Below are 15,041 nucleotides of genomic sequence, written 5' to 3' on the forward strand. Positions count from 1 at the left end.
CTGAAAAAATGTGGTAAGTCAACAGACTGCACAACAGGACAGGAGAGCAGGTCTGAACCTGTGATAAAATAAAGGATGCAGAGGCAGGGGGAAGAGATTCTGGGGAGGAAAGAAGCTAATTGATTTGACTTAAATCCTGTTAGAGATCTCTAAGTATTTAATCACTCACCTAAATCCCTAAAATTCTTGAGCAATCATCAGTTTTATTTATATCTATAAATTAAATAAAATACTGCCAATTCACATTTGAAGAGAGCTTAATTCTGTTATTTTTCAGATAAAACTGTAAATAGACCAGCTAATATTTTCTTCCCATGCCCAAAGGGATTGACAACATATGATGTGTGCAGAACCATCTTACACACTCCCTTGGGGCCTTGCCTCCTCCCTTCTCCCACCTCCACTCACCGCAGGTCCCTGCTGTGAACAGCAGGAAGCCAATCGTGCAGTGGGAATATACACCTCTGTCCCAGTTATACAAACTAATTGTCACTGAAGAAGCAATGATCCCAGAGTAAGGTGGAGTTGGATTGACTAAATTAAGGGGGGCAGCAGTGAAGATGCTACACAGGGAACTTGCTGAGCAAAGGGAGAGAGGAAGAGTTTACTCCCAGAGGGTCTGCGTGATCTGCCCTGGAGGTTCTGGAAACTTTTGTCAAGTCTGAAGAAACAGGAGGAAGAGCGGTGACAATGAGACAGATACTAGACATACATACAGGACTCCAAATGTCTTCAGAACATGGAAGTGGATATACTCATTAAAGGTGAGGCAGATGATTCTGGAGTTCAGTAGAGGGGCTTACTATGAAAATAAGGATGTGGGTGAAAATGGCAATGAGACAGACTGAGGAAAGAGATACCAGCACAGAATGTGAGGGAACACCAATATCTGAGTGGCTGGTAGGAAAAAAAAGAAAAGTAGGCTATGAAGGCTGAGAAGAAATTTTCTGAAATGTGAGAACACAACTAGATGCAGAGAATAGTGGAAAATAATGAGCACAATTTCACAAATATCTGACATTTCCAATTAAAGATAATGGACTTAAAACACACATCTGCCTCTGATGCCTCCAATAATAGAAGTGGAAGAAACAGTAAGACAAACAAATGTGCAAGTAACAGAATACACTAAAAAAGACAATTTCATGTAACTTCTGGATAGTATTAGTAAATAGCATCAGATGAAGGAAACTAGAGGCACCATGCCTACAATTTACAGAAACACAGGTAGGCAGAAGCAGCGGCTTTCAACCACAGCCAGAGACCACCAAGCTCTAAGCTTTCAAACCAGGCAGGGGTCAGCAAAGGTAGTTAGAAGGGTGACTCACTGACAAAATAACCGACTCCCAGGGCACCTTGGCAGCCCCCTACTCTGTGGAGACCCAGCAATTAGTGAAGACTAAAGCTGATGAGCAGTCATTCTCTAAAGCTGGGACACATTAAAAAAAATTAATAAATCTACATAGTCAGCCCTTCATGTGCCCAGGTTCCATCCACATCCATAGATTCAACCAACTGTGGATTGAAAATATTTGGGGAAAAAACTGCAGAAAGTTCCAAAAGCAAAACTGAATTTGCCACACACCAGCAATTACTTACGTAGAATTTACATTGTATTTACAACTATTTACATAGTATTTACATTGTGTGAGGTATTAGAGTAATCTAGAGACTATATAAAGTATATGGGAGGATCTACCATAAAGAAGGCATGAATATACAATGGGGGAAATACAGCTTCTTCAATAAATGGTTCTGGGAGAGCTAGAGAGCTATATGCAAAAGAATCAAACTGGACTACTTTCTCACACCACATACAAAAATAAACTCAAAATGGATTAAAGACCTAAATGTAAGACCTGAAACCATAAAATTTCTACAAGAAAACACAGGCAGTACACTCTCTGACATCATTCTTAGCAATATGTTTTGGATGTGTCTGCTTGCACAAGGGAAACAAAAGCAAAAATTAACAGCTGGGACTACATCAAACTAAAAAGCTTTTGTACACTGAAGAAAATTATCAACAAAATGAAAAGGCTGCCTACTGAATGGGAGAAGACTTTGCAAAAGATGTATCCAACAAGAGGTTAATATCTAAAATATACAAAGAACTCACACAACTTGACAGTCATAAAAAAAAATAATTAAAAATGGACAAGTGACTGAACAGACATTGTTCCAAAGACATACAGATGGCCAACAGGCACATGAAAAGATGCGCTACATCATTAATTATCAGAGAAATACAAATCAAAACCACGAAATACCACCTCACACTGTCAGATGACTATTATCAAAGGACAACAAATAACAAGTATTGGCAAGAATGTGGAGAAAACGAACCTTCATGCAGTGTTGGTGGTAATATAAATTAGCGCAGCCAATATAGAAAACAGTATGAATACTTCTCAAAAAATGAAAAACAGAACTACCGTACAATCCAACAATTCCACTTTTTGCTATTTATCTGAAGAAAATGAAAACATTAATTTGAAAAGGTACTTGTATCCCTGTGTTCACTGCAGCATTATTCACAATAGCCAAGATACGGAAGCAACCTAAGCGTCCATCAACAGATGACTGGATAAAGAAGATATGGTATATATCTATGTATACATATACACAAAATGGAATATTCCTCATCCATAAAAAAGAATGAAATGTTGCTATTTATGACAACATGGATGGACCTAAAAAGTATTGTACCAAGAGAAATAAATCAAAGACAAATACTATATGATTGCATTATATGTGGAAACTGAAAAACAAAACAAATGAACAAATATAACCAAACAGAAACAGAGTCATAGATACAGAGAACAGGAGGGTGCCAGAGGGGAGGGTGGTGGGGTATGGAGAGAAACAGGTGAGGGATATTAAAGAGGCAAAAACTTGCAGTTTACAAGATAAATGAGTCACAGGTGAAAAATGAACAGTGTAGGGAATACAGTCAATAATTATATAATATCTTTGTAGCAGATGATAACGACTTATTATGGTGATTATTTTGAAATGTACATAGAATCACTATGTTGTGTACCAAGAACTAACACAGTTCTACAGGACAATTATACTTCAAAAACAAGCAAACAAACTCATAGAAAAAGAGATCTGATTTGTGGCTACCAGAGGTAGGGTATGGAGGCAGGAGGAGAAAGAATTAGATGAAGGTAAACAAAAGGTACTAATGTTCAGTTATAAGATAAGTACTAGGGATGTAATGTACAACATGATAGATAATTAACATTGCTGTGTGTTAATAAATGATCATTATTAAGAGTAGTAAATCCTTAGAGTTCTCAGCACAAAGAAAAAAAATTTTCTATTTCTTTAATGTCGTATCTATATGAGATGATGAATGTTCATTTTGCCTACTGCAGTAATCATTTCATGATGAAAGTCAAATCATTATGTTGCACACCTTGAACTTATACAGTGCCACATGTCAATTTTATCTCAATAAAACTGAAAAAAACATTAAAAAAATCAAAGAGGATGTGAATAGGTTTTATGCAAATACTACATACACCATTTTATGTAAGGGAATTGAGTGTCTACAGATGCTGGTATCCATGGGTGGTCCTGGAGCCAATCTCCTGCAGATACCAAGGGATGACGGCATATGAACAATACAGACAGTTCTGCCCAAAGTGAAGCCAGCTAAGAAATGCAGCTTCTCACACTTCAATCCTCCATAACAGCATGTATTTCTTTTAAAGCAGCTACTTAATGAAACAGATCTTAGTGCTCTAATTTCAGGATATACCATTCTCCATTTCAAGAACTGAAGGGGGAACCTCCTGCTTGCTTGCCTGCCTCCTTTCCGCCTGGCCTGAAGGAGAGTCCTCCCATGTCCATCCCCTACCCACTCACCTACAGAACCTTCTGGTGAGAGTCTGTGGTAAGATACATCCATATCTGCATCCTTACCTACCAAGTCACCTGTGCTAATCAAACTAGATCTTCAGAGAAAAACAGGAGAGAAAAATGATGGTTTATCAACAAGAAGGGAAAACCAAAACATTAAAAGTAAGCCACCAGAATGAACAGAATGACTGAAGATTAAGGGGGGAAGTACAAAAATATGGGAAAGTTTTGAGATATTCTAAATAGAATCCTCAAATATGTTCAGGAGAATACTGCTTCTCCATAAAGTGAGAATAGTTAGCTATAAGAATCCATCAGAGAGAGGAGTCAAGATGGAGGAGTAGTAGGACCACGAGCTCTCCTCTCCGCATGACTACAACAAAACCACAACTGACTGCTAAACAACCACTGGGGGAAAAAAAGATTGGAACCTAGTAAAAAAAGATCTTCAACTGGAAACATAAAGACAGAACCACAAAGGGACAGCAGGAAGGGCGTGCTTGTATAATCGGGGCCTCATACCCACCAAGTGGGCAACCCACAAACAGAATAATTAAGTTGCAGAGGCCATTCCACAGGAGTGAGCATTCTGAGCCCCACATTATGATCCATAAACCAGGGTTCTGGCATTGGGAGGAGAAGACCCCAGGACATTTTGTTTTGAAGGCCAGCAGGACTTAACTTCAGGATCCCCATGGGAGTGGAGGAAACAGACACTTCATTCTCTTGGAAAATACACACACAATCTCATGTGTGCCAGGTCCAAGGGCAGAGGCAGTGATTTCATAGGAATCCAGACCTGCCTGCTGGTTTTGCAAGGCTCCAGGGGAGGTAGGGGATGGCTGCAGATCACCTAGGGGACATAAAAGCTGGTGGTGAACATTTCAGGAGTGTTCATCTACATGAGCTTTCCTAGAGGCTGTCATCTTGAAGGGGCCATCAGCACCAAGACCTAGGCCCACCCATCAGCAGACTTCCTGAGCCATAAACACCTCTAGACATGCCCCTAAACAGGGCCCTAACCACCAGAGGTCCACGACCAAGTTTCACCCAGCAGTGGGCAGGCACTGACTCCTTCTGCCAAGAAACCTGCATAAGCCTCTAGCTCAGCTTCATCCAACAGGGGGCAGGCACCAGAAGTAAGAAAGCAGCAAACCCAAAGCCTGTGGAAGGAATCCACAAACACAGGCCAGACTCTACCGTGGGACCAGCTGGACTCTGGCCCTTGGGTGACAAGAGAAGAATGTACTGCTGGGACACACAGTATGTCTCCCACAGAGGGTCACTTCTCCAAGGTTGAGAAACATAACTAACCTGCCTAAAAATGCAAATACAAAGATGGAAAGTATGAGGAAACAGAGAAGTATCATCCAGGCTAACACACAAGATAAAATTTCAGAAAAAGAAATAAGTGATGAGTAGATAGGCAATCTATCCAAGAAAGAGTTTAGACTAATGATGGTGAAGCTGTTCAGAGACTCAGGAGTACAGATGCACTGGGGGACGTTTCAGCAAAGAGTCAGAAAATATAAATACCTAAAGTTGAAGCATAAAATTACTGAAATGAGTAACACACTAGAAGGAACCAAGAATAGACTAAATGAGGCAGAAGAACAGATCAGTGAGCTAGAATACAGGTTAGTGGAATTCACGACTACAGAACAGAAAAGAGGGAAAAGAATGAAAAGAAGTGAAGATAGTTTAAGGGAACTCTGAAACAACATGAAGTGCATTAATGTTCACATTATAGTGGTCCCAGAAAGAGAACGGAGAGAAAAAGGACCTCAGAGAATTTTTGGAGAGATAATAACCAAAAACTTCCCTAACTTGGGAAAGGTAACAGTCACTCAAGTCCAGGAAGCACAGAGAGTACCACATAAAATCAGCCCAAGAGGAACACACAAGGCACATAGTAATCAAACTGATAAAAATTAAGGATAAGGAGAAAATATTAAAATCAGCAAGAGAAAAGCAAAAAATAACATACAAGGGAACTCCCATAAGGTTATCAGCTGATTTTTCAGCAGAAACTGCAGGCCAGAAGGGAGTGGCACGATGTATTTAAAGTGATGAAAGGAGAAAACTTACAACCAAGAATACTCTATTCAGCAAGGCTCTCATTCAGATTTGATGGAGAAATTAATAGCTTCACAGATAAGAAAAAGCTAAAAGAATTCAGCACCACCAAACCAGCTCTACAATAAATGTTAAAGAAATTTCTCTAGTCATCAACCACAAAACAGAGTAAGAGGAAAAAAAGACCTACAAAATAAAACCAAAATAATTAACAAAATGGCAATAAGAATATACAATGTAAATAGATTAACCACTCCAACCAAGACATAGACTGGCTGAATTGATACAAAAACGAGACCCATATCTTTTGTGGTTCCTTATAAATTTTGCAATTGTTTGTTCTAGGTATGTGAAGAGTCTTGTATTTTGATGGGGGTTGCACTGGATTTGTGGATTGCTTTGGTTAGTGTGGCCATTTTGATAGTGTTGATTATTCCAATCCAAGAGCACAAGAACTCTTTCCATTTCTTTGTGTCATTTTGATTTTTGGAGTACAGGTACCTTTTTGGTTAAGTTTATTTCTAGGTATTTTGATGTTTTTGATGTAACAGAAATGTTTATGCCAGTTATAAAATTCTGGGTTTTGAAGTGAAAAAAAAAAGTGAATGAAGGGCCACAAATGGCAAAATACCCTTCTTTCTTATGGGTGAGTTGTATTCTATTATATATATGTGTGTATGTATGTGTGTCTATACACACACACACATACTGTATCTTCATTATCTATTCAACTACTGATGTGCACTTAAGATGCTTCCATATCTTGGCAATTATACATAATGTTGCTGTTAATAGCAGGGTGTATGTATCTTGTTGAATTAATTCTTATTTTGTGGTTGGCTTCATTCCTTTCATAACTATGTAAGTTTAAATAGCTTGCCAGTCTGAAAAGTCTACAAACTATACGATTCCAACCAAATGACATTCTGGAAAAGGCACAGCTATAGGAACAATAAAAAGATCGTAGTTTCCAGAGGTTTGGGGAGAGGGAGGGAGGAAGGAATGAATAGATGGAGTACAAGGGATTTTTAGGGCAATGAAATTATTCTGTATGATACTATAGTGGTGGCTATACATCATTATGCACTTATCAAAACCCATAGAATGTATAACATCAAGAGTGAACCCTAATGTAAACTATGGATTTTGGTTGATAATAATGTGTCCATGTTGGTTCTTCGATGGTACCAAATATGCCACACTGATGAGTGATGTTGAGGGTAGGGGAGTATTTATGTGTGGGTGGGGAGGGCTATGAGCGAACTCTTTGTATTTTCTGTTCAATTCTGCTGTGAACCTGAAACTGCTCTAAAAAAATAAAGCCTATTAATAAATTAAAAAAAAAAACAAGACCCATATATATGCTCTCTGTAACAGCTAGAGACACATGCAGGCTGAAAGTAAGGAGATGGAAAAGAATATTCTAGGCAAATGGAAACCAAAAGAAAGCTGAGTAGCAATACTTGGACAAAATACATTTTAAAATACTGTTACAAGAATCCATCAGAGATAAAAAAGAGAGTACTTGAAAATGAAATTTTTTCATGTTTGCTTAATTGTGGAAACATATGACAAATATTGCCAAAAGCTACTAGAAAACAAATTGGATAGAGAATACAAAATTATATAAATCTCTCATAAAAAATAAAAATCAAAAAATAATGAAGAGTTTATAAAATATGGATGAATCCAGGAGATAAATACCACTCTAAAAGAAATCCAGAACAGGTCACACAGAATAGAGGTAATAAAAGAAGAAACAACAGAACATCTGCCTGAAGAGAAACATGAATCTTCAGATTTAAAGAACATACATTAACACTTTTAAATACAAAGAAATTTCCGGAAAAAATGTAAAAATGTCTAGCTCAATATGATTACATTTCTGAAATATAATTAACAATCTTTAAAGCCTATGAAAGTAAATAAGCAGTGACTGGCCACAAAGACATGAGACTCAAACTGACACCTGATTCATCCTCAGCAAAAATCAGTAATAGAAGGAAATAGAAAAAGAGATGCTTACAATTTCCTGAGGACAATAACTATTTTTTCACCCAGAACTATATACAACCAGTCAAATAGCCATTAATACAACAAAGAAAACTAAGTAGATCATAAAACTATAAACCATAAATCCCTGAACACATTTTATAAAATATCAGAATTTAATTTGTCAAAACAGCATGTGACATAAGAAAGAACTGAGAATATAAGGGACCAGCATTAACTAGTTTCTGGTAAAGCCAGAGAAGACAGTTACTGGGGTCATAAATGGAAAGGAAGTGGTTCTGTGGTTTACTGAACAGGTAGCATAAGACTGCTAACTTCCGAAGGATGTACATGCATGTTAAGCATCCCTCCATCATGCCCATGGACACTGTCACATGCCGAGGACTCAGAGACTGTGATGCCCTGAAGTATGAGAAGTGGCATTGCTCCACCAATCAGCTGAAAATCTAAAGCTATAAAGACGAGTTCTCAAGTAGGCAAATGAGATGAAAAAATCTGCAATAAAAGAAAAAATGACAAGTCTACTGTCATTTATTGCAGTGAACTCAAACTCAGGTAAAATATCTCACCCATTTACAATGTTTCCTTGAATAAATCATTCTGTGTGCCTTCTATATATAAAACTTTATTCACTAGCATTTATCAGGTCTAAAATGATGTAAAAGTGAAAGCTAACTCCAAAACTGGTGGAATTACATGAGCTAATAGCAGGGTGGCACCTGAAGGGCCTCACACATGGCCATTCTTAAATTACAAGAACTACTGCTCTCACAAATTACCTTTACTACTGAGACAACAAAATAACCTGCATGCTTATAGGCAAGTCTAAATTATTAGCACATCATTGTTAAGAATGGAAAAAATAGAGAAATTAAGGAACTAGCCCGAGGTTACACAACTGGCAAAACGCAACCAGTTAGCATTCAAATTCAGTTCTGCCTGGCATGGAAAGTTTGTTTGTACCACACCTTTTCCTACTGATTCAAGAAAAGACAATAATAACTTGAAATACAATCTACCCTTACTTATTTGCAAATGTATTATCCTTTTCTTAGTGGCTGTGGATTGTAACAGTCATCTGGGAGCCCATTTAGGGCACCTATCTAATGGCATCAGTGCTATCAAGTCAAAAGGAAACTTGGAATAAATACAAAAGAGTGAAAAAATGAAAAAATTATTAATATTCAACATGTAAGCAAACTAGTAAAATGATTTCTATAAAACATGTGACATAGGGGAAAAGAGTAAACACTTGCAAAAAATCACATCTTGTTTATCCTCTTGCAATATATACAAATATCAAATTATGTTGTATCCCTGAAACTAACATAATACTGTAAATCAACTATACAAAAAAAGTAAAAATAAAAAATAATTTTTAATCATAGGGGGAAAAAAAAACCCTCAGTCCAGGCTGAAAAGCAGTGGTTTTCTGCACTGCTCAAAAATAAGAAAAATCCATACTTACCTGCACAGTAGAGACATAACAGATCACCTAAAGCCTGGGGATAAGTTGGGGAGAGAGTATCTTCTTTGGGAAAATAAGATAATCAAAACCACTTGCATACACCAGGGAATTTAGAAAGCCATACACATACACAGGACAGAATACATGCTGGGAAAAGAGCTCAGAAGACCTTAAGCTTTCACCTCAGCTGATCTCTACAGCACTGCAAGCAGGATGTGAAAGCTAGGACAGTTGAATATGGACATGCTAAGTACTAAATAACCCCAGCACAGAGCCCGTTTGCAAAGACTGTGAAAGATGGAGGTTTGGGAGGTTTATTCAGCTTTAGTTTTATCCCAGCCTTCAAGGGGAAGTCTGTCAAAACACTAACTGAACACAAGCTAAAGGAACAGAGAATTCAATGGCCCCACATGACAAGAAATATAGACTTTGGGGAAAAAAAGGCTGTTTGGAAAAGTCATATGGGTAACTGAAGCCTTCAACAGTCAAGAACAGCAAAATGGAGAAAAGCAAGAAAGCAATTTCTAAAACTATATTATACAACATACAATAACATTATAATATGCAATGTCGAGATTCAACAACAATAACAACAAAATTCAAGTCACACAAAGAAATAGGATAGTATGTCCCAATCAATGGAAAAATATGATTAACAGAAATGTCCCTGAGGAAGACCAAACACTGAACTTTCTAAACAAAGACTTTAAATCAATATACTCAAAAAGCAAAAAGAAACTATAAAACAAAGAAATAAATGCAACTAGGAAAACAATTTATAAATGAAAAAAGAATATCAATAAAGAGATAGAAATTACAACAAAGAACCAAACAGAAATTTTGTAACTGAAAAGTACCATAACTGAAATGAAAAATTCACTAAAGGAGTTTAACAAGATTTCAGAATGCATAAAACAATCATCTGACTTTAAGATAGGAAAACTGAAATTATCAAGTCTGAGGAGCAGAGCAAAAGGAAAAGAAATAAGCATGACCTAAATAACCTAGGCGGCACCATCAAGCAGACCAACATAAACATTATGGAGTTGCAGAAGAATGAGAGAGGAAAGAGAATAACTGCACAAATAATGGCCCCAAATTCCCCAAATTTCAAGGAAAACATGAACCTACACATCCAAAACACTCAAAGAATGCCAAGTAGGATAAACTCAAAATACATTCACCAAGAAACATTATAAACAAACTCATAAAGAAAAAGAATCTTTAAAGCAGTAAGAGAAAAGCAACTCATCAAATACAAGGGATCCTAAGTAAGATTAGCAGCAGATTTCTCAGCAGAAACCTTGGAAGCCAGCTGGCATTGGGTTGATATATTCAAAGTGGTGAAGGCAAAAAAAAAAAAAAAAAAAAAAAAAAAAAAAAAAAAAAACCAGAACCTGTCAACTGAAAATTCAATATCCACGGAAAATGTCCTTCAAAAATGAGGGTATTTCCAGATAAACATAACCCAAAGGAGTTCATTACCACCAGCCCTACCCTGCAAGAAATGCTGAAGGGAGATCCCCAGGTTGAGAAGAAAGGATATGAGACAGTTAACTGACTCAAAGCCATAAAATAAAGTTTTCCAGTAAAGATAATTATGTAAGTAAATATAGAAGCCAATACTATTGTATTTAGGGTTGCAAACTCCACTTTTTTTTCCCTACATGATTTAAAAGACAAATCCTTAAGAAATAAGTGTATGTTACCAGACACAAAATTTATAAAGGTGCAATCTGGGAAAGCAACAACATGGTGGGAGTAGAGACCAGTACAGGAGCAGAATTTTTGCATGCTCTTGATGCCACATTGCTATCAATTTAAACTAAACTGTTATAAATTTTATATGTTAATAATAATCCCCATGGGAGCCACTAAGAAAATCTTTAAATTACATACACAAGAGGGAATGACAAGGAAAGTATGTCAGTACACTACGAACAAATTAAGTCAAAACAATGGAAAGCAGTAAATAACAAAATTAGGAATAAAAATGGAATAAGACAAAAAAATGAACACAGTTGCATATGTCTTCCCCTATGAACAATTATTTCAAACACAGATGGATTAAATTCACCAATTAAAAGGCAGAGATTGGCAGACTAAAACAACATGATCCAACTATATGCTGTCTACAACAGAATCAGTCTAAATCCAAAGGCATAGTAAGTTCAAAGCAAAAGGATGAAAAAAGATATCCATACAAATAGTAACCAAAAGAGTGCTGGATCACTATTTTAATATCAGAAAAAATACACTTTAAGTCACAAATTGACAGACTAGAAGGGAGAAGGAAATGGTTCCATGACAACAGGTTGAGATTTCACTACACCACTTTAATCAATAAATAGAATGTCTAGATAAAAGATCAGTAAGAAAACAGAGTACTTGAACAACATTATAAAACAGACATAAGAAAAGTATGTAGAATACCCCATCAACCATTAGCAGAATGTGTGTTCTTCCCAAGGGCAAAAGAAGCACTGTACAGGATAGACCATAGGTTTGACCACAAAACAAGTATCAATACAGTTAAAAAGACTGAAATCATCATAAGCACTTTGCCCATAACAGAATAAAGCTAAAAATCTGTAACAAAGTGAAAACTGTAAAATTTTAAAGTATGTGGATATTAAACAATGCAGTCTTAATCAATGGGTCAAAGAAGAAATCACAGGAAAAATTAGACAACACTTAGAAACAAAAGAAAACACAAAATATCACAACTTATGGGGTACAAAGACATACATAAAGGGAGATTTATAGTAGTAAATGCCTTAATAGTACATATTAAGAAAGAAGAATGATCTCAAATCAATAGCATTACTCTACATCCTCAGAAATTAGAAAAAGAGGAGCAAATGAAACCCACAACCAATAAAATGAAGGAAATAATAAATATTAGAGCAAAAACAAATGAAGAGAGAAAAAAAGCCAATCCCAAAGTTAATTCTTTGAATAAAACAACATTAATAAGCCTTTAGCTATGCTGACTAGGAAAAAGAAAGAAAACACAATGAACTAAATCAGAAATGAAAGTGGGGACATTACAAGAAATCATTTTAAGAGAATACTATGAACAACTGTACACCAAATAAATTAGATAACTAGATGAAATAGGCAAATTCCTAGAAAAACACAAATTACCAAAACTGGCTTAAGAAGAAATACAAAATCTCAACAGACATGTAACAAGTAAACAGAATCAGTAATGAAAACAGCACAAAAAGATAAGTCAAGAACTAGATGGCTTCCCTGGTGAATTCTCACGAATGAGTAAAGAATTACCAATCTTTCTCAAATTCTTCCAAAAAACAGAAAAACTTAGGAATACTTCCTAACTCACTCTATGAGGTCAGCATTATCTTGATACCAAACTCAGATAAAAACTTCATAAGCAAAGAAAATCATAGACCAATATTCCTTAAGAATACAGATGTAAAAATCCTCAACAGAATACTAGCAAACCAAATTCAGCAGCATATTAAAAGAATTATATGCCACGATGAAGCGGGATTTATCCCAGGAATAGAATGATGGTTGAGATAATAAAACCAATCACTCTAAATTACCACCCCAGTAAAACAAATGAAAAAACACCACATTATCATCTCAATTGATTCAGGGGAAAAAAATTCAACATCATTTGATGATAAAAACATCAAGAAAATAAAGAAAAGAGGCAAACTTCCTTAACGTGATGAAGGGCATGTATGAAAAGCCTACAGAAAACATACTGGTGAAATACTGAAAGCTTTCTCATGATGAGGAACAGAAGAAGGATGCCCACTCGCACCACTCCTGTTCAATACTGTACTAAAAGTTCTAGCTGGAGCAATTAAGAAAAATAAAAGACACTCATATTAGAAAGGCAGAAGTAAAACTATCTCTATTTGCATACATTATCCTATATAGAGAAAAATCACACAAAAAAAGACCCCACTAAATAAGCTACAAGAGCTAACACATGAATTTCACCATAGTTGCAGAGTACAAAATCAACACACAACAATCAGGGTTTTGTTTTGTTTTGTTTTTCCCTATGCCAGCAATGAACAACACAAAAAGCAAATTTTAAAAATTCTATTTACAATACCATCCAGTAGAGTAAAATAACTAGTAATAAATTTAAACCAAGGATATGCAAAACTATAAAAAACTGCTAAAAGAAATTAAAGACCTAAATAAATGGAATGATATTCCATTTTCATGGATTAGAAGACTTTATATTGTTAAAGTGGTAATACTACCAAGAATGATCTGAAGATTCAATGCAATCCCTATTAAAATTCCAACAGCCTTTTCTACAAAAATGGAAAAGCTGACACTCAAAATTATGGAATTGCAAGTAATCCTAAATAGTCCAAACAATCTTAAACAAACAAAAAGAACAAACCAGGAGGAGTTTGGCTTCAAAAAGTACTACAAAGCTACAGTACTCAAAACAGTGTGGTACTTGCATAAGTATAAACATGAAGACTAATGGAACAATACAGAGTACAGAAATAAATGCATGCACTATGGACAACTGATTTTCAACAATGGGCCAAGACCATTCAATGGGGAAAGAATAGTCTGGTCCTGGAACAACTGGATAACACAGGGAAAGAATGATGTTGGACAACTAACTCAACACCATATTCAAAAATTAACTCAAAATGAATCTAAATATATGAGTTAAAGCCATAAAATTCTTAGAAGAAAACTAAGATTTGGCAATGTATTCTTAAGTATGACACCAAAAGTATAAACAAAAAAAGTAAAAACAGGTAGATTGGACTTCATCTAAATTTAAAACTTGTGTGCATCAAAGGATCTTATCAAGAAAGAAAAAAACAATTTCCAGAATTGGTGAAAATATTTCCAAATCATGTATCTAACATAGGTCTGATATCCAGAATATACACTGAACTCTTACAACTCAACAAAAAGGACCAATTAAAATATGTGCAAAGCACTTGAATGGACATTACTCCAAAGTTGTTTATTTCTTAAATGTTCAAATATAGAAAGACGCTCAACCTCACTAGTCATTAGGGAAATGCAAATCAAAATGACAATAAGGTACCACTTCAGCCATGCTACTATGACTACAATTAAAAAATGGAAAACAGGTTTTGGCCAGAATTAGCGAATCTGGAACCAGCATACATTTCTGGTGGAAATGAAAAAATGGTTTAAGATGCTACAGAAAACAATTTGACTGTTCCTCAAATAGTTAAACATCAAACTGTCATATTTGACATAATATGTGAAATTCCACATTCATGTGTATTTGTGTGTATACACACTCAACAACTACATACACACACACATTCATAGCAGCACTATTCAAAATAGCCAAAGGGTAGAAAAAGTCCAAATGTCCACCAATGGATGAATTCATCAATGAATGGATAAACAAATGTAGTATTTACATACAATGGAATATTAATCAGCTATAAAAAGGAATGTGAGAGAATTCTGGGAAGATGGTAGGGTAGGAGCACCAGATATACCCACAGACACAACAACTGCACTGGCAGAATCTGTCCAAATGTAGGATTTTGGAACTCTGGGGTCCGTTGAAGGCTTGTAACTTCCAGGAGAAGGCTTGGATGATATTTCTGGCTAA

At 35.9% G+C, this 15,041-nt stretch overlaps 1 protein-coding gene across 6 annotated transcripts in view; it reads right to left on the reverse strand.

The window, feature by feature from the left end:
* The window catches only part of LOC102543616 (uncharacterized), a 68,710-nt gene that overhangs the window by 10,592 nt on the left and 43,077 nt on the right, over nt 1-15,041 (reverse strand). The window lies entirely within an intron of this gene.

Source organism: Vicugna pacos, chromosome 11 (assembly GCF_048564905.1).
Source record: "Vicugna pacos chromosome 11, VicPac4, whole genome shotgun sequence".
NCBI classification, from domain to species: domain Eukaryota; kingdom Metazoa; phylum Chordata; class Mammalia; order Artiodactyla; family Camelidae; genus Vicugna; species Vicugna pacos.